The 27,837-nt window shown below is 37.8% G+C and overlaps 1 pseudogene across 1 annotated transcript in view; it reads right to left on the reverse strand.

Moving 5' to 3' along the window:
* The window catches only part of LOC307152133 (complement C3-like), a 340,855-nt pseudogene that overhangs the window by 54,949 nt on the left and 258,069 nt on the right, over positions 1-27,837 (reverse strand). The window contains exons 25-35 of the transcript XR_013824042.1: positions 21,660-21,817; positions 15,771-15,866; positions 12,470-12,626; positions 12,154-12,317; positions 11,921-12,076; positions 11,632-11,691; positions 11,458-11,548; positions 9,626-9,671; positions 9,136-9,226; positions 8,908-8,997; positions 8,236-8,341 (exon numbers count right to left, since the gene is read on the reverse strand). The product of XR_013824042.1 is annotated as a complement C3-like (transcript). The remainder of the gene's footprint in view (positions 1-8,235; positions 8,342-8,907; positions 8,998-9,135; positions 9,227-9,625; positions 9,672-11,457; positions 11,549-11,631; positions 11,692-11,920; positions 12,077-12,153; positions 12,318-12,469; positions 12,627-15,770; positions 15,867-21,659; positions 21,818-27,837) is intronic.

The following is a 27,837-nucleotide window of genomic DNA, read 5'->3' on the forward strand; positions in this document are numbered from 1 at the left end:
CCTATATAATCAAAGCATTAGATACTGCATAATATCAGGGATTAAGGAAATTACATAATGATGACGTTTTCATCATCAATAAACAACCAACATCATCTGATCTCATGGCTTTCTTAACTACAACAATTGTGCTTTAGAAACACACAAGTATAGCAACCAAAGAAAAGTTTACATTAAAGAGTCAAGGGTCAAGAGTCCAACTAAAGCAAATGCTAACCACCATCGTGGTGACTTTAAAATACAACTATTGATTTCATTAAAACGGATATTAAATAAAGTCAGTCTGGTTACTAATAGGTGAAGCTGGTAAAGCTGTTTGAGTTGTTTAATCCTCCTCTGCAGAGATCTTCACAGATTTAATGTCTTCTTTTCTCTTCAGTTGATTTCATCTAAGACTGTGTCTGAAGTCAGTTGTAGTTCTTGTGTTTCTCTGTTCTTCAGTGATTCTGCTTGTTAACAGCAGGTGTTCATAATTAATGCTCAATCACCACTTAATTATCTCATTAACTTCAACACTGCTTCAATGGTACTTTAACTCTGTAGTGTGCACACATATGAACACTGAGAAGTGTTAATTTAACATGGGCGTTTTTCTGTGTACTATTACACAAATCTTACCCGTTTCATTTACATATGACTGACATATATGAATCACATTCAGTTTATTAATACAATTACATAAATCTTATCTGTTTCATTTATATATGACTTAAAAATATGAATTACATTCAGATTATTAATTGGTTTATGTTAAAACTATGTAATGGATGGAAATTCTATATGCAATTTAAATACATAAATCTTATGTTTAGACATTTTTTTGTGTTCACGTTGGCCTAATTGGATTAAATTGACATTTTTAATGTTTTTGTTTCGTTTACACTTTCATAGAGGACATCACAGCAAAATAACTATGTAGGGCTAGCACAAGATGGGAAAAGTTTTATTAATTCTTGTTTACTTGTGTTCATTTAATTTATTTTTATTTTAGAGCATTTAATGTGCTTCTTAACAATATTTTATTTATTACACACAAGTTAATTTTTTTTTTTTTTTTTTTTACCCATCAGCCCTCTGTGTCTAAATAAGAAATAAAAGTCCCAGAGTTAAAAAATGTGTAAAACGAGCCTGTGTGTGACTTGGTATGACTTGATGACTAAGTTGCGACTTGACTTGACTTGACAAAGAGTATGACTTGACTTGACTTGACTTGATTTGACTTGACCCTTACAACAGAATGACTTGGCTTGACTTTGACTTGCAATGTTAAGACTTGGACTTGACTTGAGACTTGAATTTAGTGACTTACTCCGACCTCTGGTAAGCAATGCTTCTATCGCTTGATTTTTGATCTGGAGATTCTGTACTCTTTCAGAAAATGCGTAATAGCGCCCCCTACCGTATAACAGTGAAAACATGCATTACCAGAAATTTTCACTGGTGTGGAAATTTTACACGACGGAAAAATCTGTCAATGGCGGGGAAAGAGTTAATCACTGGACAGTTACACCACCTACACATTTTAAACCCCCACATAAACTCAAGTTCATCACAGATGATTTGTATTCAAATCATTTAGTATTTGTTTTTCCTTTTTTCCCCAAGTGTATTCAAGTCTATTTTAGGTTAGCTCAGGCAAATCCTGTTATTCACAGACACAGAGTGGACACTTACGTTCCTCCGAGCCTTGGCAGGTCTTCGGATTTGCCCATGATGAGGTACGACTTGCCTTGTTCCAATCCTAAACTCTCTCTGCAACTGGGATGACCCAAAAATTGTCTGACTTTCCCCTCAACATCCTTATCAGTGCCTACAGGACAGAACAGTGTTTAGGACACATATGCTGAATATGTATCTGAAAGGACAAACTGCATTTAACTGGAATCAGACACATTTCAAATGCATTTCATGATCAGTGGAGAAAAATGGAGAGAATAACTGTACCTTCTTTCAGCACTTGCTCCACCTTCAAGTGATAGATGTCAGAGTCCTGTGTCAGATCCATCTTATCCACTTTCACTTTATAAACTGTCAAACATAAGTGTAATATTGTTATTGGCATAATAACTGATTAGAATGGATTTCAGTGGCAGAAGTCTGGACTGGATGATTCTGTTCTTGAGTTAAAAGCACAGTGGAAGGGAAGATTTACAGTGATTTAAAAGTTAAATTTAGGTTTGTTCCTCTCACAAAGCTTTCATTTGGCTTCAGGAGATATGGAAAACGTGCACAAGTCAAATATCTATTTTTCAGTGTGTTTGCCATTTTTGGAGCTTAACAGACATGCTCTGTGTCACAATGAAGAGTGAACATGTCACATCTGTGTTTTGCATTGTGTCTGATTTATATTTTACCGCTCCCGATTTTTGCTATCTTTTTTTCATTCAGTTGTTCACTATAAGAGCAGCGTGAAACGTTTTTTCCTTTTGTGTTCAACTGAAAAATAACAGGTTCATAGAGGTTTAGAACAACATGGGGGTGGTGTAAATAATGAATCTTGATTTATGAAAGTATGACAGTGAATTAACACAGAGAATATGCATTTACCATAACTCATGCCAGATCCACAGGATTTTTTCATACGTTCATACTCTTGTTCTTTTGGTATTTTTTTCTTCTGGTAAGAGCAGTTTTCTGTGTTCAGAGAAGTTCATGTTTATACACACAAATACACTTGTAATCACACACATGCGCACAAATTGTTTGTTTCCTCGTATGTATACAACAATAAATAAATAAAAAATCATAATTTAATATTTAAAATTACACTGCAGTGAAAAAAAAAACTTCAGGATATGGTCACTTTATACTATTGTGTGTGTGTGATAATACCTTCTGCACACGTGCACATATCTCCCTTACACAGTCTGTATATAGCGCCATCTGCCCTTTCAGGGTGGTAGAACTTTGAACAGCGTGCATCTGAAACAAACACACACAGGTTTAATTAGTAATAAGTGAAGCTGGTAATGCTATTTTTTGGAGTTGTTTAATCCTCCTCTGCTGAGATCTTCACAGATTTCATGTCTTCTGTGGCTGAAGTCAGTTGTGGTTCTTGTGTTTCACTTTTTCTGTTCTTGTTAATCCTCTGTCCTTCAGTGATTCTGCTTGTTAACATCATAATGCTCAATCATCACTTAATTAATCACTTAATTAAATGTGCATTTCCATGTCTACTCAAAAAAAGGGAGGTGACAGTTAAAAGGTTGAGGGGTCATGACATGGTTTTTGTTTTTGTTTTATTATGTTCCTTTAGGTGCAATTATAGTATTACTATAGTTTTTTGGACAAAAAACGTTTTAAATTTGAGTGATTTATGACATTTTCCCACCATCCTCTGATTCAAACAGTCTGTTTTGGGGGTGTTTCCCCTTTAAGAGTTCAGTGTTAATGCCCACTGTTATGATTGGCTAACGTCATTGGCTAAAAGTAGTTTTAAGATGAAATACATTACTTACAGTTTGCAGCGTCGTTGTTGGGCCCAGAAGTTAGTCGGCACGGCCTGATCTTTAAGTAAAGGGGTGGATGATTATGATTTCACTTTTTAATTTTATTTAGTGTGTAATGTTGCTGTTTGAGCATAAACAACATCTGCAAAGTTACAACGCTCAAAGTTTAGAGCAAAGGAAGATATTTGCTTTTAAAGAAATCACTTTTTAAGGACTACAACAAACAGCTGGTAGAGACTATACAACATTCCTCCCGGGTTAGTGACATCACTAACCCTGAAATTTACATAAACCCCGTCCCGGGAACACAATTTATAGATTATCAAGACAGAATATGCTAATCAATGACTAGAAGATAACTACACATAAGCTACATAAATTCATCAACTAACCATTCAGAAACGTCCTGTTGCTTCTACATGTTGTCACTTCTTCTTGAGTCTCTCCATCATCATCTGACTCCGGTTTGAACATAAAAGGCTAAAAGTAGAAATTTTCAGTGCATGTCTGTGTGAGGTAAAAGGACATGAGCTCTTGAAGCTCCGCCCACTGTGTCGGGAGCAGCAGCTCATTTGCATTTAAAGGAACAGACACAAAACGGTGCGTTTTTGCTCACCCTCAAAAAGTGACAATTTTAACATTCTATACAAAATATCTGTGGGGTATTTTGAGCTAAAACTTCACACACACACTCTGGGGACATCAAAGACTTATTTTATATCTTTTGAAAAGGGCATTATACCACCCCTTTAAGTAAAAGTTTTCTGGCAAAGCCAGCATCATACTGCGATTTGTTCTCAAGACAGTCATCCTTGAAATGTAGAGAACACAATTAAATTAACACTGCCGTGACTGGGACGTCCGCAAAAATAAACTGCATCCAGTTTTCCCCTGACGTCTGGATCGTTCGGCAGCGTATTCAAACATTTTGTTTGTCCACAGCCAGGAACAGCACATCTGCGTGGCATCGCGATCTTCTTGTAAACAGACCCACTCGCTGCACGTCGACTGAACACCTGTGGGCGTGACAACGATGAGACGTAGTTGTCTTGCGCTGGAGGCGGTCATATGCAAACGACTGGTGCGTCACTTCGTACCGTGCCGTCACTTCTTACCATGGGTCCCCAACGAGCTGTAATTAGAGCTTGATTAAATAAATGCTTCGTTTATAATGGGGAAAGGACGTCTTAAGCTATGAAACTTGCAGGAAGTTTTAAAGGGGTGGTATAATGCCCTTTTCAAAAGATGTAAAATAAGTCTCTGATGTCCCCAGAGTGTGCATGTGAAGGTTTAGCTCAAAATACCACACAGATATTTTTATATAGCATGTTAAAGTTGTCACTTTTTGAGGGTGAACACAAACGCACCATTTTTGTGCCTGTTGCTTTAAAGGAGAACTCCGGTCAATTTTAACATTGAGCTCATTTTTTTGTACATTTGGAGTGCTGTCAAAACAGAGAACAACGACAAAAATCGGTGTTGCCTACACCGAGTTATCCTCTTTTTAAAATTATGATATGAATAGGAAGGAATCACTCACATGACCTGGGCACTTGTAATGACACATCAAGGAGGTTAAGAGGCTAAAAGCAGGTTTAAAACTTGCCCCATTGAAGTCAACAGGGTGCAAATTTTAAAAATAGAATAACTCGGTGTAGGCAACACCGATTTTTGTCGTTGTTCTCTGTATTGACAGCACTCCAAATGTACAAAAAAATGAGCTCAATGTTAAAATTGACCGGAGTTCTCCTTTAAATGCAAATGAGCTGCTGCTCCCGTCACAGGGGGCAGAGCTTTAAGAGCTTGTGTCCTTTTACCTCACACAGACATGCACTGTAAATTTCAAAAACGTTTAGCCTTTTATGTTCAAACCGAAGTCAGAAAGATGGAGAGACTCGAGACATGTATACAACATTTCTGAATGGTTAGTAGATGAATTTATGTAGCTTATGCGTAGTATCTTCTAGTCATTGATTAGCATATTCATTCTTGATAATCTATAAATCGTGTTTCAGGGGCGGGGTTTATGTAAATTATAGGGTTAGTGATGTCACTAACCCGGGAGGAATGTTGTTTAGTCCCTACCAGCCGTTTGTTGTAGTCCTTAAAAAGTAATTTCTTTAAAAGCAAATATCTCCCTTTGCTTTGAACTTTGAGCATTGTAATTTTGCAGATGTTGTTCATGTTCAAACAGCAACATTACACACTAACTTAAGTTAGAAAAGTGAAATCATATTCAACCAACCCTTTAATGGTACAAAGACCTCTTATATACCAAAAGATCAAGGCAAATTTGGTTTATCATGTCATGACCCCTTTGAGAGATATTATTTTCAGTGGACTCAAATGTAGAAAGATCACAGTACTATCAGTATAAATTAGTAAAAAAATGTTTGAAACAATCGGTTTCCCAAATGATATGAGTTACCACCCAAGGTATCTTAACGGTAACATACGGTTAAAAAGGAGAGCTGTAAATTAACGGTAAAGGGCTGTAAATAACAGTACATTGCTGGCAACCACATCTGCCAGTAGATAACTGTTATTTTACAGAGCAATTTTTATAACACTTGTCCGTAATATTATATAACAATATAACAATTCATTACTAAGTCACAACTGCATTTCTGAGTGCTCCTCTGATTATCTGTTCCATGGTTTTGGCCCTGTTGAGTGTTTTTGCCTATGATCTTGAATAACCCCTGAGTTCCTTGTTGTTTGGGGTGGCTCTAAGGCAATGTTGCTATATGGCAACACTGTACCACAATGGAAAATGGTCAAAAAAGTATTTTCTTTGTTATTTAAATGATAGATTTATATACTCGGAACTCAAATCAAACCATGCAAACAGAAAATAAGTAGATCCCTATTATTTAATCCCTACCATTCCCTATCATTTGGCTATCTCATCCACACTCTCATCACATGGAAGAGCTAGCTCTGCACTCTTCCTGTTGCCCTTTCCGTAAAATATTGATGTATTCATTTTCTGAAAAGAAGAAATCATTTTGTTGACAACTATACTACAAAAATCACCTTCAAATAAATAAATAAATAACTGCAATCAAATTGTTGATGCTACTATCTATAAAAAATCCCAATCAGGAAATACATTACAGCAATTCCACTGTGGTAGAGCGTTGCCATATGGAAACATTGATATTCTCTCAATTTACTGTAAAACTATGTTAGACTAAGTTGATTTGTGAATAAAAATATCTAATTAACTTTAGATGGTGCAAAAAAAAAATCCCCCTTGAGAAGAGATGTTTGGAAATGAGGTTAATAGAGCAATTTCTGCAGTTCAACAGGTGTCTTCAGTGTGAGTGAAAGTGGAGAAAAGAGTTTTGGAGGAACATTCAAATGTTAATACTTTATGGCACTGAATTAACGTGTTAATTTGAGAGCTTCAGTTTAATTGTTTTATAGACTAGATGTACCGCATGGCGGTACAAAATATGACCGACGCTCAGGCCTGCACTGGCTTTCCACAAAAATAAATGACGTGGAGCAATTTGGCTGTATTGCGTGTTTATGTATACTGTATACCTAAAAAAAAGTAGTAGTATGTGCATGTCTGTCTGTGTGTGTGTGTATGTGTGTGTGTTTGTGTATGTGTGTGTCTGTGTCTAATGTTACAAAAGCTTTCTATGTACTTTCTAAAAGCTTTAAAACATTAATAATAATCAGAAATGTTTTTTGAGCATATTATTCACTCAGGTAGATTACATGTTTTCTTGCGTGGCTGGATGTTAGACTCATGAACAATAATCACGTTGTTTGCATTCGCCAAAATTGATTAGCCGAAATCAAAACGTGGACAGTGAAAGGAAATTACCGTTAGCGCGAGACGAGTCCGGCTTGAAGCGGAAGCGACCAGACGGCAGAGGATGTTCGCAAATCAAACAATGATTTGTCTCAAAACAGTGATTAAAAAAAGCTGTGATTGGATGATGACAGGTGTCGGTGATCATTCTCAAGTGTCGTGGTCAGCACTGCTGCTGTTGCTGTTGTATCAGTCAGTGGTTTATCAGCTTGTCAAAAAACGGGACACGGGAGGTCACGCACGGGACAAATAAATTAGGCCCAAAATACGGGACGTCCCGCCTAATTCGGGACAGTTGGCAACCTTAGTGACAGTATCATCCTAAACCAGCAACCCTTCGCTCAACACCACCATCTACAGGCCGATGAGTGTACAGTCACTAAATGTGCACATAAATGAATTTATTTTATACCCCCCAATGGATGAAATTCTACGAAACTTAGCATACCCCCAGAGGATGTCAAGTTAATCATACACATGAAATATGGTGCAGTTCTGAACATCTCAACTGAAGATAGGGGCGATTAAAGCAGAATAATATTGCATTTTCATTTTTTATGGGAGGGGCGCAAATCACAAATGAGTGATTATGGGCTAGGTTGATGTGGGCCCTTAAGAGCAACATACCATAAAAATTTCTTCATCCTCGGTGCCACGGTTCAGGTAGTTATTTAGGAAAAACTGCATTTTTTGGGTTTGGGGGGGCCCAGCGCGGGGGGGGAGTGGCCCCCGGGGACCAAACTAAATTTTTCCGTAAAAGTCTAGTGGGGCTATATGCCCACCAAATTTCATGTTCCCCGGTGTTTCGGTGTCCCTGGTATCGTTGACGAAAAATTCAGTAGATGACGAAAAAAAAAAAAAAAAAAAACTTTGACAATCCCTATATGACCGCTTTCGCTAGCTATGCTAGCGGCGGTCATAATAAAAGAAATAGTGTGTGTACATGCAGCAATAGCTCACCTGGTGAGTAATATTCATATATTGTGACGGCAGCAGGTTGAAGCAGACCCACATTAAACATCTTGTGCATTCTGAAGGAAAGTCTTTCTGTATCTTTATGAGAAACCTAATGAGACAAAAAATAAATAAAAGCAAATTTACATGATATTAAATATCAAATTGTACAATGGAAACTGCCCACATTAATATTTGCACAAGCGACAACTAATAACTAAAAACTAATAATGTGGGTCAAAAAAAATAAAAAAAATAATTGTAGTCAAAATTATTAATTATAATAATATGCATTTGAATTGTGATTGGTGTTTCTTTCTTGCATTCATTTAACAATGTACAGCTGCAATTACACTACAAAGACAGTATTCTATTTTGCATAGCTGATAGAAACATATACATGTAAACATTATAATTTAGATCTATATATTCAATTTGCACTTTCTCTTCTGCTTAAAGTATCATGTGAAATATGACTCTGATAAGCAGTCTGTAATGTACCAAAGTTACGTGGAACCACATGGCGTTACAGTTAATGAGCATCTTGGAACATCTCTCAGCCAATCCGAATCAAGAATTCAACAATACTGTGATATTAACCAAAACACATGGTTTCCATATTAAAAGAAAACAAATCTGTTTTTGACATCATCGGGCAGTAGAAGTTGTTTGAAATACCTTATCTAAGTAGAGGATGAGGGATCCTCGCTCTGACAGCACTTTATTCTTTTCATATTTCTGAATGTATCTCTCCTTCCCCGTGGACAACTGAGGGCAAGAACATGAGAAAAATAACTGCATAAATAAATAAATAATAATAAATAAGTGCGTCACATGATGACCAACATGTTTTATGGCCTATCTGCAGATGTGAGGCAATTCTGCATCAGTTTATCATCATAATACCTCTTTAAGATCATTTTCTTCAACATCAAATCCTGTCGGTATGCCAATCTCCAGAATAGTCATAGTGGCGTCAGTTTTATCACTTTTGTAGCTGTAAAGATGGAGATAAAGTGCAGGTTTTATTAACAGGTTCAGTAAGTCTTCAGTTTTCCTCCATCAGCTAATTCTGTGTTTAAGGCTGCTTTCACACTAGAGCTTTTCATGCAAACCTGAGTCCGTTTGATGTCAGATTTCTTATATTGTAGTATAGCGTAGAGCTGCTTGTCTCTGAATAAACTCTTTTTTCCGTGTCAGAACGCAGTGAAACTGGAGTCTCCCCTGATATCATTATCTAACTGTCCCTGGTACTCTCGTTCATGAAGCAAACATACAGCGAATGTGGGACAGTAAACAAACCAAGTGTGAAAACAGCCTAAATGAGCACATGCTGATTAATTACAAATTAAATGGTTTCTTGACATAAAAATAAATGAGGTATTTGTTCACATACATGAAATCCACAATGAAGTTGTAACTTGCAATGGCTCCTTCTTTTGCTAAAGGGAAACAAAAGTTTTTAGTGGTTTTAGTTCAAGTCAAGTCTTCCCTTTCTATAATATCTATTTCTATTATATAGGGAATATAAAAATAAAATTCATTAAAATGAAGATTTAATACATAAAGGTATTTGGGGAAACAAGTGAACCCTGGGTCAGTCTAGCCCCTTGGTAAACATAATCCTGTGTTATCATGTTTAATGTTTCATGATTCATGTAGAAAGCCATGCTAACCCACTTCTAATGTCATTGTAGTTGTAGTTAGAACTGTCAAATGTTCCTAAACAGGGTTAGAGTGACGATAACCCAGGGTTAAGCACAGTGTGAAAAGCCTTAATGCACTGAAAAAAATGTGGAGTGACATTTACTTAAAAAAAGCTAGGCAACTTTTTCCACACAGAAAGTGCTTGTAATCTTTACTCGGGCTATTTCAATTAGTAATTAATTGTAAAAGTAATTAAATTGAACAAATTATAATTGAGTAATAATTAATCAAATTAATTCCTTAAAAGTTAACCATTTAAAATGAGTAAAATTTACAAAATATCTTTTATTGCCAACATTGAAGACACCTGGTGTTAACAAGCAGAATCACTGAAGGAGAAAACCATAATTAAAGTCACCATTGTGGAGATCAGTGTGTGTTTTAGTTGGGCTCTTGACCCTTAAATTATTAACTTTAAGTTTCGTTTGGCTGCTGTACATGAGTTATAACAGCCAGATGAACAAATAGAAAAGGTGATCTGATGGTGTTGGTTGTGTTTTAACATAATCATTATTTCACAATCATTTGACCTGAATCACTGAACTCATATAGAGTCCAATTTTTGAGTTAGGTGAACTATATTAATTATAGCAGCATAATATTTTTAGCCTGTTCAATGCAATCCAAATGATCGAATCAATAATAAAAAAAAATTATAATATATATATATATATACACACTTTTTTAGGCACACACACACACATCAAGATTTTGCGTATGAATCTCAGCAATGGTGACAAACAGAGCACGTCTGATCATAAGCTCATTATTTATTCATGCAGCAATGCATAATGGGAGCCATGAATGAGTTTTGATTGGTGGCACCCAGAATGCACTGCAACATGCTTTATAAATGTCACCATTGTTGAGATTCACAGGCTGATTATTGATGTCTGTTTGTCTCTGTTTTGTATAAGAGAAACTTTGTGGAAATTATTTTTGTTTACATTGTAAAAGTTACAAATATTCTGCCGTACAAGGCCAGTGCTGCTATAATTAATATAGTTAATCTAACTAAATTGGACTCTATATGAGTTCAGTGATTCAGGTCTAATTCTTGTGAAATAATGATCAGATCACCTTTTCTATTTGTTCATCTGGCTGTTATAACTCATGTACAGCAGCCAAACAAAACTTAAAGTAAATAATTTAAGGGTCAAGAGCCCAACTAAAACACACACTGATCTCCACAATGGTGACTTTAATTATGGTTTTCTCCTTCAGTGATTCTGCTTGTTAACACCAGGTGTCTTCAATGTTGGCAATAAAAGATATTTTGTAAATTTTACTCATTTTAAAAGGTTAACTTTTAAGGAATTAATTTGATTAATTATTACTCAATTATAATTTGTTCAATTTAATTACTTTTACAATTAATTACTAATTGAAATAGCCCAAGTAAAGATTATAAGCACTTTCTGTGTGGAAAAAGTTGCCTAGCTTTTTTTAAGTAAATGTCACTCCACATTTTTTTCAGTGTGTTTATAAAGTGCTAAAGAAAGGCCTCTTTGTCAATCTTACTTTCAGAGTCTTTTTCCATTTTAACAGTCAGATCAAAGAGTGTACAGTCAGACTTCTTCTCAACAGGTCTGGCGTAGTACACCGTCAGAACCTGAAAAGAGCAGCACGTCTCATATTAGATGGTCAAACGCTTTAATCTTGCTGTTGACCGTATAAACACTCATGAACACTCACTGAGAGAGTGGCTGTTCCAGTTCCTCTAGCCGTCACACTGAAGTCCTTGTTGATCTCCACCTGTTGAGTGAACACACGTACTCGAGTCAGCAGGATAATCAAATCCATGATGTAATGGAGATATCTGAAGACTTTATTGACCAAACTCAACACATTTGATGTAGACAATTAAATATGATGGATGACAAATAACAAAACTCCCAACATCCCTCACTTAGTATGATACAAAATCATTCAATTGATATGAGCAGCACACGTTTTGAAGCAGGTTGATGAGTTTAATCCTCACCTTGTATGACCGTGTAAGATGCACATTGTCTCTTTTAATGGTAAATCTGACAGGTCTTTTTCCTGCCACGGACAGCTCCACGTCCAGATTGAAGTTGTGTTGGTCCTTCACCTGCGTGCGATACGCTGCCACGGCCTGGAACACCATGATGGTCGCCTGGAAAGTGCAGAACAGCATTCAAAGACAAGTTCTGCATCAGTTTATCACAGTCAGATGATGAGATGTTAGTGTACCTGTGTGGTGCCAGATCCACCATAATGAGACTGTTGTGAACGCAGCCAGCGCACTGCCTCTCCTGCTTTATCAAAGTCTTTGGCCTTCACAAGTGCCAGCACAGCATAGGCCGTCGCCTCCATTGAGTGTTGATGCTGTCCAGTGACAGTCCAGGACCTACCGGCTGATTCAAACACAAAGCAGGAATAATAACAGGACTGTGTTCCTTTACTGTTATTGACACCAACAAGCAGCAATCATTACACTACTTGGGTTTGGATTAGAATTATTCCATGCTGTATAAAGCAAAACACTTTTTGATGACTTGTTACTGACATTCTCCTTTGGTGGAATGTTTCATCAAGATCTCTTTATTGAGTTTTTCAGCATTGGCCATGGCGTAGGACGTCATCGCAACAGCGTAAGGATTGGTCAGTTGTGGAAGTCGACCTTCTAAGAATGCAACAGCCCTCCTGATACTTTCATCCAGACTCTATAAAAGTGTGTAAGAGGTTAAAAGTTCTTAGATCTACATACTGTATAATTCACCAACTCTTCAAGGTTAATTTATGTTGTTACCTGTATGATTTCACCCATCACAATTCTTTAGATTAACTTTGTCATAAGGGTCCATAAATAATACAGTCGAATGGCAGAAAAAAGGTTTTAGACAGTAATGAAGTCATATATAAACTTTTTTGCTTGCCTTGAATCATTTAACCCCTTTGGTATCTACTATTTTTGACGAAAGTAAAATTAGCAACCAAAAATTTGTTCTGTCCAGCACTTTTTTACTAAACCACCTTTGAAAGAGGCCCTGTGTTTGGTTTATGCTTGGAAAGATGCTTCAAAGTGTTGCCTTGTCCAATAATAATTATAAAAGTCACTTTATTATGGAGTCACTTTATGGACTTAAAGTTTATTAATTCTATAAAATCAGTCCAGTTATGAGTCAAGCTGTTGCAGGTTGCGATATTTTGGTCTTATTTCCAAAATATAGCATTTGCTTAATTATGTTTATGATAGAATTGTTTTTATTTCCACTACTGAATTTTTGGTGCCTGTAAATCAATGAACTGTGTGTGCATAGAACAGGATTAAGCACTAAAAGATGAAGTGACATCCAGGTTTAGCTGCGTTTACATTGCCATTGATTCAGGAGGAAATGGAGTCTGAAGCACTAAACCTGCACATGGTGAACAGAATGATTTAATGTTAATAAAATTATTTCATATCTCAGAATGTGAATGTCTTGTTTGTAAATTCACCATAGTAACACCATAAAATATCACTGAAGTCTGAACCACCGCACCGCTGCTCTTCCCTGAATGTCCAAATCACAAAACGGTGCAATTATGCGAGTCTGAGGGGATAGAGATGCGGAGGCATATCCATAGCTGGAGACTTTTCCTTCCGTTACTAAAAGAAAATAGCCAATCACAATCAAGTATTTCACTTTCAGCAGTAAGTGCTGAGAAAAAGAACATGGCAGAGACATAAATTATGTGATAATATTTTAAACTGCTCCCGCTGCTAATCTAACTTAGCAATTAACTACCTTAATTATGGAGAGATGATATATTGAATATTTGATCGCCAACAAATTTAACAAGATTGCATTCTAGCAGAAGCTGCAAATAGAGCATCACAGTCCCGCCCACAGCCGGTGCCGGAAGTAAGAATTCAATACAATTTCTCCATTGACAGTTGGGGTACAAGCCATAAAAACGTAACCATACATGGTAGACTTAAAACCAGCTACGGCTGTACTAAGCGATTGTATATGCTCATATAAACGCCAAAAGTTCATGGGGCACTAGCCTTGTTTTGAGATAAATTCCTTTTTTTCGCGATGTCTTAGATAAGTACTTCATTACCCACAATCCTGAACAATCCCACAATCCAACAGTGATGCATCTGATTGGTGGAACTCGTGTAACTGTCTTTTAAACCCTGCGAAGGTCCGTGAAGACTGAAGATCATTAATAAAAAAAAATATATAAAAAAAGCCTGTGTTGCGTTTTTGCACGGTAGACTTATCAGTGCAATCATGATCTCTTGGCTGCCATGATGGCTTTTTTCAAGGAGGAAAACAAAAGTGTTCAAATTGTGAAAACCACTTCAAATCGGGTCATGTAGTTGAGTGTAACGTTAGCGTGTCCGAGGGTCAGCTTGTGGGTTTTGTAAGGGCCAGCATGAGGGACAAGACCTACAAAGTTGTAATGAGGTTTGCAGGGAGGTTGGTAACGTTAGTTAGCATTATCGTTCACGTTAGCTAGGCTACTGTAGCCTTCATATGTATGAGTCATATCAAGCATTTTATGATGCCACTGTCAAAACAGTATTTAGCCTAGGCATACATGCATTTACTGAACATTTGTGTAATAATTCAAGGCAAGTTAATAAACTGAATATGATGGTGTTGGAATTTTCACTTGTTGTGGATATTAAGACAATACATTAAATGTTATTCAAATTAAGGATGAACTATAACTTCATGAATAAAATGAGCATGGACCACAAATGGGAAATTGTTGGAGTATTTGTCAGCAACCTGCCCGTGGGCCGCTGAAACTGATGAGCCTAACGCCGCGGACCGCCAGATCTGCACCTGTGAGCCGTGGTCCACCAGCCTTGCTATCCGACTCCCAGCCAGTCTTTTCATTTTCCTCCCACCCTCACAGGCGGTTGGTCTAAGAGCGTGACCCGGCTACCAGCAGTTTCATAAACACGTCCACACACAACACAACATGCTAGACATTACAAATAATTGTATAGTTATCGTTAACCGCTTTCACACACGCACACAATATAAAATACACAATGATAAATATAAAATTCAATACACAATAACTATATAAAACACTTTTATTTACACGATTACTACTGAAAGAACTGCTATTAACTGCACATTCACTACGATAAATGACCGCACTGGAGGAAAAAGTTTGCGTGGCTGTCGTCAGATTTGGAAGTAGCTCAAAAGGCAGGCTCTTTCGCGGTTGTGGCTTCAGTCGATTTCAGTGAGGCGCGGTGGTTTATGGGATGAGTAGTTCCTTCGCTCGGAAATGAATTATGTACACAGTCTTGTACCTTTGACTCTTTTTGGATTTTCTCTTCGTTTTTTCACTCGAAATGATATGTTGTATGCTTATGAGTTCAGCCGTAGCTGGTTATCCTCAGACATGCTCTAAAACTCTTTAGATACGGATTTTCCAAAACGTCAATGGGAGAAATGAATGGGAAATTTACTTCCGGCACCTAAGCGCTCTCGGGCTGTGGGCGGGACTGTGATACTCTATTATAAATGAAGGAAGACCCCACGCCTAAGTTAACTACAGGCAGTCAGCTTTAATAAAAGGCCTAACACGGACATTAAAAAAAGAACAGAAGGATGGATTTTTTTCTTCAGGTGATAGGCAAGGTGAGTGAAATTATATTTATATTTCCTTGCTGCAAGTTTCATTTTTGTTTTTTTACATTTTATGTCTAAAAGTGATTCAAAAAGACATTTTAAAGCAGTTAATAATATTTCAAAAATGTTTTGGGAGAGGATCCCAAGACCGCTATTATTACTGTGTTTCCTCTATTTTAGAAATCCCCGAGCGGCCACTGGAGGTGAAACAAATTGACTTACACCAACTGATCCAGCACAGATCTGTCTGCCCTCTTGCATGGCAATCACAACAAAGGCCGTCAGAGAGGCATCAGCATCTTTACCTTGTACATCACCCTGGAATAAAGCACACATAAACAGACTATATCACAAAACAATCATATTATGTGTGTGTTTTAATCATTCAATAACAATTTGAGTGACAATTGAGCATTATTGATTTTTTTTTTTTTTTTTTATGTGAACAAGCAGAATCACTGAAGGAGAAAATCACTATTTTTAAATCACCATTATGATAATCAGTGTTTGCTTTAGTTGGGCTCTTGACCCTTAAAGGTGCTGTATGTAACTTTTTCACTCTACTAAAGCATAAAAATACCATAATATGTTTGCATATATTAAGGAAACAATGCTAAGTTCACATACTTGTTTCTCTGAAAAACACTTCTACAGCCAGTTATTTTACTTTGAAATGTGCGTTTCCAGGCTGGAATGTTTGTTTTTGTTATGGTCTGTGATACTGCACGTTGCCAATTTGCCAATTTTCATTGTCCTTTGCGCTTGTTCCTGTTGCGTGTGCTCAGACTGGCAACCCATGTGAGCGCCGTCTAGTCTGAGGAGCAGGGTGCGGGAGAAACGACGATTAGAAATTAGAAATGTTTTCTTTTATCAACAAACTGGATTTGTTTCGGGGTTTTTTTTTTCCCTGCAACCTTCAACCGACGCGATCATTCTCCATTCATTAACCGACAAGATTATGTTAAATTAAAATTAAATTAAATTAGAGTAAACAAGTGTCTGTGACTGTGACCCATTAAAAATACCCAAACATTTTTTTCCAGGGGTTTAGTTTTAGCCTGCATGTACAAATAGCAGCAACAGAATAGGGGGATTCATCATCGTATTCACCTGTAGCGCTTCTGTGAATGGAGAAAAAACAGGATAAAATCCATAACTCTATACCCATAACTCTTATGGATTAACAATATTTTTAATCCATAAAATGAATAACTCCTTATGAGCATAAGAGTTGGATTACCACAAATGATCCGTGCTGAATTGGTCTGGTCTGACTCAGTTCATCATTGATTGGGAGAGAACAGTTCAAACTTACTGGCTGTGGAAATCAGTGGGCGTGTCTCATTATACTATAAGCAAAACGCCGTAAAATAACACGCGCTCTGTGCACCCAAAACGGCTTTTTTTACGGCGTCTTATGGCGAGATGAACGGCGTAAAACGTGGCGCTTTCCATGCACACTAAAACGCCGTTGAATACGGCGTCATTGACGTATTTCGCACGGTTTTTATGGCGTTTGTAATTACAACGGCGTATTTTGCGCCGTCAAATACGGTTTAAAACGCCGTATTTGACGCCGTTTGGCTGTAAACGCGATTAATCTATAGCGTAATTCTGAACCACTTGGCTTGCCATTCACAATGTGAGTCACCCCAGCTAGAAATGTTATTGGACATCGCTCAGACGTCACATTTTGGTAAACATTTGATGTCAGGCTCCAACATCATTAAACAACTCCAAAAACAGCATTACCAGCTTGACTTATTACTAACCAGATTTACTTCTGTCATGTGTGTACAAAAGTCCTTATTGAGATTAATAGAGGTTTAGATGTTGATGATTTATTGAAATTAATAGTTTGGCTTGGTGTCACCATTATGGTGATCAGTGTTTGCTTTAGTTGGGCAGTTTGACTCTTGATGTTTTAATGTTAATGTTTTTCTCCTGCTGCTTTAACTGTTTGTTATGGCCAGAACAGTAAGAGAAAATGTGATCAGATGATGTCAGCTACTTGATGATGAAGATAGAATCATCATGTAATGCTCTGATCAGTTAATGTATTCTAGGCCGTCATGTGTGTTAATAATTACATATAGTTGATTAGAGTACTGTTTCAACAGCATAACATCCAACAATGTTTAAATAAGAAAAGCTGTAAAATAAAAACAATACTAAACATTTTTAACTATTGTTTCAATTAGACGCACTCAAACCTCAAGAATCAGCGTGTGATTCTCAATAACGGTGACATGCTTCATGCCGCAATGCATTCTGGGAGCCACTGATGAGATTTGTATGATGCACCCAGAATGCATTGCACCATAAAGCATGTCACCATTATGGAGATGCATGCGCTGAATCTTGAAATTTGTGTTTGTCTCAATGAAGGGGTTTAAAGAATGTTTATATAAAATATATATATATTAAATATTTCAGCCTTTCTAATTAAAATGCTGCAGAATCTCATGCTATAGAAATCCTGGATTGTTGAAGGGTTAGTTCACCCAAAAAGTTTTTCAGTAATTATTCACCCTAATGTTGATCCAACCCCCTAAGACTTTCGTTTATCTTTGGAACACAAATTAAGATATTTTTGATGAAATGTGAGAGCTGTCTCACTCCTTCATTGGCTGCAAGGTAATTGATATTTGCCATCCCAGAAAAGTTAGTAAAGACATTGTTAAAATAGTCCAAGTGACTACAGTGGCTCAACCTTAAGTTTATCAAGTGACGAGAATACTTTGTGCGGCAAAAAAAAAAAAAAAAAAAAATGTATATATAAATATTATAAAATATATATATATAAACTTTATTCAGCTATTAATTTTCTTTTGTGTGGGCCTCTGACGTGAGTTCACGTTTAAAATGGTTCTAAAGTGTGCATTTCCTGGATGTGTGTCTATGATCTTGTCAAAAAATGTTCTGTATGATGGCTTCATAAAATCGTTCAGAGTATCACAGCAGTATTGGCATGCAAAGTTAACAACTAATATTTAACGACTTAATCAGATATTAGAGTTCAGGTGGTATGAATAAATCAGGCCACTACATGATGACATCACTAAAAAAATACCTAACATCATCTGATCTGATTTACTCTTGCATTCTTTGCCATGTTTCAGAGACACACAGTTAAAGCAGCCAGAATAAAACTAATGTTAAAAATTCAAGGGTCAAGAGCACAACTAAAGCCAACTTTATTATTTTCAATAAAACAGCAACTTCAACCTCTGTTAATTCTCAACAAGATTCAAGATTTTATTTGTCACATACACAATTATACAGAGTACAACCAGCAGTGAAATGTAAGTCAGGTCCACTCCAAAGACAATTATATAGAATACAAAAAACTGAATATACATAAATATTAATAAAAATAAAAGTAAAAAAAATAAAAGAATAAAATAAAATAAAGGATAAATATAAATGTGCAGATCAGTCTGTTTGTTGACTTAAATAGTACTATAATTGAGTACTATAGTACTATAATACTAAAAAAGAGTTAGAGTTTAGGAGCCTGATGGCCTGGGGGAAGAAGCTCCTCCTAAGTCTCTCAGTTTTTGCCATCAGGCTACGGAAGCGCTTACCAGATGGTAGCAAAGTGAATAGTCGGTTACCAGGGTGATTTGAATCCTCGATGATTTTGACAGCTCTACTTTTGCAACGTTTGAGGTAGATGTCCTGGAGAGAGGTGAAAGCAGACCCTGAGATGCGCTCAGCTAAGCGCACAACTCGCTGTTTCCATACCACACTGAGATGCACTGAGTCAATACACTTTCTATGGTCCCTGAATAGAACGTTTTCAGGATTGCAGGTGAAACCCTGAATTTCCTCAGCTGTCGCAGATGGTACAGTCTTTGCCTGGCTTTCTTAACCTGTGTTTGTATGTGTGTAGTCCCAAGTCAAGTTCTCGGAGATGTTTACACCGAGGTACTTGAAAATACTCACCCTCTCCACAGGGGTCCCACGGATCATAAGAGGAGTGTAGGGCTGCTGCTGTCTCTTCCTAAAGTCCATGATCATCTCTTTAGTTTTACACACATTCAGAGAGAGACAGTTGTCCTGGCACCATGATGTGAGTCTCTCTACCTCATCCAAGTATGCGGTCTCATCATTGTTGGAAATGAGGTCCAGAACCACAGTATCATCAGTGAATTTGATTATAGATGTGGAGTTGTGAGAGGACACGCAGTCATGCGTGTAGAGAGAGTAGAGCAAGGGACTCAGGACACAGCCCTGTGGGGCTCCTACGTTCAGAGTGATGGAGTTTGAGGTGAACTGGCCAACATTCACCACTTGAGGTCTGCAAGTGAGAAAGTCTTGAATCCAGTCGCAGAGTGAGGAGTTTAGGCCAAGGTCTGTGAGTTTAGAAGCTAGCTTGATGGGGACTATAGTATTAAAAGCTGAGCTGTAGTCAATGAATAACATCCTTACATAATTCCCATTTTTGCTGTCCATGTGTGTGAGGGAAGAGTGGAGGACGAGAGAGATGGCATCGTCAGTAGATCTATTTGGACGATAGGCAAACTGAAGAGGGTCCAAAGTAACAGGGATGGATGAGCAGATGTGGCTCTTTACAAGTCTCTCAAAAACCTTCATAACTATTGATGTGAGGGCAACTGGGCGATAGTCATTCAGGCAAGAGGGTTTTTTGTTCTAACAGATTTTTTTAAATGAGGTGGGAACCACGGAGGTAGCAAGGGACTCATTAAAGATAGAAGTGAACAAACCAGCGAGCTGATCAGCGCAGGACCTCAGAACACGGCCGGTTATCCCATCAGGTCCGGCTGCTTTCCTGACGTTCACTTTCTTTAACGCCCTCCAAACCTCATCCTCTGACACGGTGATTACAGGATTATCGCTGCTCTGCATACTGCTTCCTGACGCGCGGGTCGGCAGAGTCGTGCTGCCGCCATTGCAATCGAAGCGGCCGTAGAAGGTGTTTAACTCGTCGGCCAGCAGCGGATCTGCTCTCACCACTGCGGAGGATTTGTTACCGAAGGCACAGATGGTCCTCAGTCCCTGCCACATCCGTCGAGAGTCCTTGAGCTGGAAATGAGACTCAATTCTCTCTCTATATCGATGTTTTGCGGCTCTTACTGCGCGTCGGAGAGCATAGCACGATGCTTTGTATTCGCTCATGTTCCCCGTCAGAAGAGCCTCGTTGTAAGCTGCAGTGTGTTTGTTAACCACAGCACGGATTGTTCTGTCCACCCACGGTTTCTGATTAGAAAAAGTTCCTTATAGTTATTGTTTCTGTAGCTTGTTCGGTAAGCGTGTTTACAAAGCTTAATGCTGCATCCGTGAACTCGCTGACGTCAGATGAACTCGCCCGGAACATGTCCCAGTTGACGTGATCAAGAGCCGCCTGTAGCATAGCTTCTGAGTGGGAGGACCAGCGCGTCACTACTCTCTGCACCGGGGGATCCTGAACGAGCCTTTGTTTATATTCCGGTGTGAGGAAAATGGCGGCATGGTCCGATTTGCCAAAAGCAGGTAGTGAGCGGGCTTTGTAGGCATTCTTAAACTGAGTTTAAGAATGCCTACATAAATAATGCATGCCAATAAATAATGCATGTAGTTCACTGCAAGAGATTCACTTTTTACAGTTAATGTGTTTGTAAGTAAAAATTCTGTAAATATTTGTAAAATAACTGTTTCTGTTAAAAAGTTTAATGAAAATGTCTGTAAAAGACTTTTGCCCTTTATTTAAATTAGGATATTTTACATTCATTTCACGTTTTTTTTTTTGAATGGCAACAATTGCTGACAGTCATTTGACCGTTTTTACGTTCTTTTTTAAAGTGTTTGATCGTAATAATTCAGGAAATAACTGTAAAATAAGCGTTTTTCTATAAAACATTCAAGGAAAAATTCCGTTTCAGTTTTTAGCACTTTATTTCAATTAGGATATTTTATGGATTTTGTTTGGCAGCCATAGCTGACAGTCATTGACCGTTTTTTTAAGACTTTATTTTTTACAGTGTTAGTTCACTATAGTGAGTATTTCATGTGCTAAGACAACCACAGAGAAATAAATACCTGGTTCTGGATTATTTCATCAATCTTTTCTGAACACAGGTGAACACAAACAGGCCACATTCAACTTACCACCATCTCTCCATGAATTACAGATTACCTCTTTAAAGGAGCCGTCTGCCAGTTGTTTGTGGAGAACCAGCCACTTGAGGGCGCTGCAGATCACGTCTTCTTTTATTGTAACAAAGTTAATGGCCATGGTGAAGACTTTAGCAACATATGCAGTCAGCCTTAAAAACAGACAAACAGAAAGATATAAAATAAATCAAATAAAAAACAAGTAATAATGATTTTTTTACTATTAAAACAATGTTAAAGGAATTATATAATGCCATTTTTGTACAAGCTAATATGATTCTTTAGGGTCTAAATTAAAAGTTTGTAATATACTTTAATTAAAAATTCTCATTAGTATTGTAAGAAAACACTAATTTTACCTGGTCAAAAACAGCTCTGTTTTCAGCATGCCATTTAAGTGCATGTGTCTTTAAATGATAATGAGCTTTGCTCACCCCGCCCCTCTGTTCTGTGCGTACACACAATAACACAATAACCATAACGCGTTGTTCATTATAAACGTGGGATTATGAATTATATTGAGAACGTCGTACATAGAAAACATGCCGTAATGTATCCTGAGTGTAAGCAGCCGCATTCATCGTGAAGCGTGCAGCAAGCGATTTGCAAAGATTAATATAAATATTAATATAAAGGTTAATAAAACGTTACACTCACTTCAGTTCTTCTGGAGGTGCAGCAGGAACACGAATAGTTGGTACCGATCCTTTTTTCAGGAGCAGCTTCTTAGCAAATCCAGCTTTATACTGACCCTCATTTATAAAGCAGTCTGGTGTGTGAAATGATTCGCGCAAACATGAAAGTATTGACGTTGATCGTGGGGAATTCCCTTCAAAAACAAACTCAGCCACTGCGTCTTCAGCGGTTCGGATTTAGGAACATCAAAATGACTGCTGTGTTCGTTATTACACCCAAGAACAGAACACAACAATCGCTTAGACGCCATTCTGCTCAGTGCTCCAGCTATCAACAATGACGCGCGGACTATGATTGACAGCTCACTCACGAGCGAGGGCGGGTCTGTGTTGAAACGCTGCTGTCAATCAACAATCGTGGGAGGGGTGTCTGACTGTGTGACGTCACAAAATCAAACGGCTTGATTTGAGATGGGGGAAAACATATAAGAAGATTAAAAAGAAACCACTGGATGGATTTTTATCATTTTATGATGGTTGTGTACAGGCACTGCCAACACACATTTCAGTACAATCAACTTGTAAAAGTGCATGTACCATTATATGACCCCTTTAAATAATAAAATATGTAAGACAAGCAAAATCAGGCATGAAACGAAACAAAACCGACTTTACCATGTGCTGCTCAGCCTGTCTATCGAGGCAGCGTAGGATCCATCTGATTTACGGTAACCCAGCTGCCGTTGATAACCTTCATACAAACAAGATAAAGAAAGAAAATGTATTTATTGCATATATTTTCCACATTTTTCATGAGAGCATCTTTGAGTTTTCTTTTAATTTAATTTAATTTTCTTTAGGGGTGAATTCAGCTTGATTGGGACACATTTTCCTAGTCATCTTAATGGCAAAATGTGTCCCAATCAACCTGAATTGACCTTATATTTGTCCTGCTGACCTGTGTTGATGTGTTTAATGGCTTCATTACGGCGGTCTATTCCAACAGCCTCCCACTGATTGGTGCTGTCCAGATAATGAGTGGCAATGACAGGTAGAGTCATAGTGATCATGTTCTCCTCTCCATTACCACTGGGCTGGATAATAAGGCGACCCATGAAGTCTCCACTGATGGCCTGCTCGACTGTCTGAGAGATCTCTTCACCTGGAAGAAGAAAAGAGCAGGCTGAGAATTCAGTTTTTTATTATCTTTGTCAGGATAGAATATTTATGCAACATTTTGACACTGTTTGGTTTTGTATCTGCACAGTTTCAAATTTAACGCAAATTTAAGTTTAACGCAGGATAAACAGCATTTTTGCTCATTTTCCCCAAAATAAAAAAATGTTTCAATTCTAGCTTCATGCATTCTTTTTTATCAACATTTGAATGTGGGTAAGTTTTTTAAAAAAGCCATAATTTGATCAAAAAGCTAAAAAAAACTTTTTTTTAGGCAGTTTTGATTTATATGTTGTTTCATGTTGATGATCATATTATTTTAAATATGCACATGATATGAGATTGCATGTTTCTGCATCTGTGTTTTGATCTGGAGATTCTGTACTTTTTCAGTAGATGTGTAGTAGCGCTCCCTACCGTATAACAGTGAAAACACGGAAAGCTGGAAAATTCACCCTTCACAGGGAGTTTGATTGACAGGCGATCTGCTTGAAAACCAGTTTACCATTAGCTGCTCGGCCAGTCTACCCAGGTAGCGTAGGATTCATCTGATTTACGGTAACGCAACTGCCGTTGATAACCTTCATACAAACAAGATAAAGTGCTCGGTGCAGATACAGCCCATTTGACCTTTCCCACTGCCAGTACTGAGCCATATGTGCCTCATAGTTGGCCCAGATGAGGCCCGGATATGTATGCTATCTGGGATTCTGCTGCTGCATTTCTCTCTCACACACACACTCACACACCCTCACACACACTCACTCACACACACACACACACACACACACTACGTGAAGATCGCGCGTACAGAATCTTTCTGTAGTGCAGTAATGTATTGTAAACTCTGTTCTGTGATTTATCAATAAAATAGCTTAGAAACTAAAAAATATCCTGCCAAATATTTCTTAGTAACTAAAACCCACAGCTTCAGTATTAGTAGAGATACCAGGTAAAATTAATGCATACGCAATGGCTCTCTCTCACACTAATGCATTCATTTATATGTAATCTTTACTATATCTGATTTAGAACGACCAGAAATCTGTGATAAACATAATAATCCAAAAAGACAAAAGAACTGATCAAAATAAGCTGTTATGTAGGAGCGTCATATGCCATAGCTGATTTGTTCATCAATGACGTCATCAGCGACTAGTCGACTCGACTTTCATCACATAAATGTCGACGTTAAAAAATTTGAAGTCGTTCAACCCCAATTACAAACCAGTCCCAGCATTAAGTACTGAGGAACAATCTTCATACGAGTGCTAAAACTCCCGGAGGAGTAGATGGATGTGGCACATTCATGAAAACATATTTTTCCTCACCAGTAATTGAGATGTAGGTGATAGCAGGTGTGTCTGGAACCCGATCAGCTGGTGTTTCAGCTTTAATAACTATAGGTCTTTCCCCTGTTCCATTTGGGATGAGAAACAGAGACAAAGAGGAAGAGTAATGAGTTGGTGAAATTTTGTACACTTTTGGTGAGTAAGAGTAGGAATAACTACAAAAGTGTAGGAGTTCATTCTGATCTCTTGATTAACTTCGAACTATAATGAAATTATTATTTTTTTTTTTATAATTTGCTGAAAGTATAATGTGTGTAATGTTGTATAATGCAAGTATAACACAGTAATGTAATTGTAGGGTTCACAGTAAATCTCACCATTCTTAACAGGATTGAGCTCCACGTTTGGTCTGTGTAATGGAATCAGCAGACCCTCAGACTAAGGGAGAGAGAGAGAGAGAGAGAGAGAGAGAGAGAGAGAGAGAGAGAGAGAGAGAGAGAGACAGAGAGAGACAGAGAGAAAGAGAGAGAGAGAGAGAGAGAGAGAGAGAGAGAGAGAGAGAGTTTATCTATTCAAAATATGACAAACATCTATTGATTACATTAATGAATGACCAAATCAAAATTGACAGAAATGCCATCAGACGTACCACCACCTTCAGGGTCTTTCTCACTCCAGTGTGGACAGAATCATATGCTGAAGCTTTCACCTCAATCATGTGATTTCCCAGAGTCATGGGAATAATCACATATGAAACCGCTATGCTGGAGTCTTTGTCAATGTTTACTGTTGTTCTGTATTTGCCTTTCTTACTGGCAGAGCTGCAAACATTTTCTGCCTCCATAAACTCCACACGCACCTGTGAAAACAGGAGAGCGAGACACAAATCACTTCAATATCTAGAGGAAACGGCCTCCAAAATAAATGCATTTCAACTGAACATGAAATGTGTGATGACAGGATATTTCTGATATGTCTATGATTTGACTCCAGCAGAAATAGTTATTATGATGAACATGGTTTTAATGTATAACATAAATTAAAAAATATTTTTTAATATCAAATCAGATCTACCTTCTTCAGGTTTCTTGGTGTGTAGTTGTGAATAATGGCCTTGATTTCCAGTTGTTCACCGCGCACAGCTGAATAAGGGATCTTGAGGTCAATGAAAAATGGTTTAAAAACTATAATCTCCTCAGGTTCTGCCACACAGATGCCTTTGAGGAGGAACACAGACACACAGAAGGGTTTAAAGCAGCAGCTCCTGGATGATGATGATGATTTTCAGACCATGTATCCTGTGTTTGCAGCTTCATCTTACCAAGTGTTGGTGACAGACTGACAGCCAAGATCTGCCAGGTAGTAATAGAGTCTTTAAGGAGGATCACTTTATCTGTGACTGGTGCTGGACTGAGATATGAGGAAAATACAAGAAGACTGTTGAAGTACTCTTTTAATGGTTGTTTACTATCATACTCTCTCACACACGCACACACGCACACACACACACACACACACACACACACACACACACACACACACACACACACACACACACACACACACACACACACACACACACACACACACACACTGTCGCCAACAGCTCATGTTGAATGACATAATTTGCTAAGGGTGTAAACAGGGCTCAACTGACCGGCTCTCCTACTCACCAATTCTCACATAGATCAATCTCTTCCCAAAGCCAACTCTCAGGGAACTGAGTACGTGACACGATCTCATCAGAGTCTGTATAATATTCATCATCATCATCACCTGTTGTAACAGATACAAATGTGACAGAATTTACATTTTAGAGCAAAAGGACAAACAATCAAGTCAAGTAAAAATGTATCAGGGTTCGAAAGCCCTGATTGGTGCTAGAGCCCTATCGTATTTGCACTGTTTAATCAATTATTTATTTTCTGAAAGTTTCTCGGGGGAATGCCATACATTTGTGAGAGAAAGCAAAAGCATTATCATATTATTTTTCTTCCCATCTCATATTTTTTCCGTTAGGGGCTCTGTAGACATCATAGCTGGATCAATACTAGCATGTTCTGATAATCCTCAAGATTATGGTAACTTTTCCAATACAGGGATCATTCAAGCCACAATGACAGATAAACAACATATTTAACAGCAGAGATGAACTTTAAAAACATGTTTAATCTTTAAAAGGGTCGAATCATAAGAGCAGATTCTCACCCAGTGATCTCCGTCTTCTCTTTGAAAGGATGGGACACTCCGGCGCTAGAGGGAATTTAATTAGAATGAAATTAGCATATGGCGCTCTAATGTGTGAGAGGGAATTCACTACAACTGAACTTGGTGCAGTGCTTTTCCAGCGCAGATTATACCAACTTAAATTAGTTAAAATAATAGATACTGGAGACATTCATAAATATGTAGAAAATTATTTCAATTGTATGTTCATGGAAACTGCCCCTATGGATTCATTTTAGTGAAATATTAAAGGTGCTATAAGCGATCTCGGTTGGCGTAACCTCTTGTTGATGTTTGAATTATTATCAAACAAAACGGAGGCTAGCTAGACCCTCCTTCCTCCTCATCCGCGCACTAACCCCCCGAACCCCACCCCCACATCATTCTTGTCGGTTATTGGCTGGAACAGTTTGTTATGTTTCGTGCTGCGGGTCGCTCTGTTTGTTGCTCAGTTTGTTTTTGCTGCAGTTTGTGGAGCGTGGGCTGTCTGCAGAGACCGTGTTTTTTTACAGTGTGTTCAGGGGACAGGCAGCTAGCGGATAGTGAGGAGATGTTTGCGGTATGTGAAAAAAAAATGTTTTGGCCTAAAAAACGCGTGAGATCGCTTATAGCACCTTTAAATAAAATATACTAGTCTTTTTATTAAAATTGAAGAAATTACAAATATACATATATACTTGTTCTGGTGTCGGTTCCTCCTGCAGTGCTGGACTCAAACATCAGACCTGCATCAGTGAAAACCCCCATACTGTCCCTTCCACCTCCTGCCGTACAGCCGGTGTCATGCTTCTCTATGAAGTCCCAGATCTAAAGCAACAAAGATATCATTTATTAGCTAAATTA

This window comes from Squalius cephalus (assembly GCF_949319135.1).
Source record: "Squalius cephalus genome assembly, chromosome: 2".
Classification (NCBI taxonomy): domain Eukaryota; kingdom Metazoa; phylum Chordata; class Actinopteri; order Cypriniformes; family Leuciscidae; genus Squalius; species Squalius cephalus.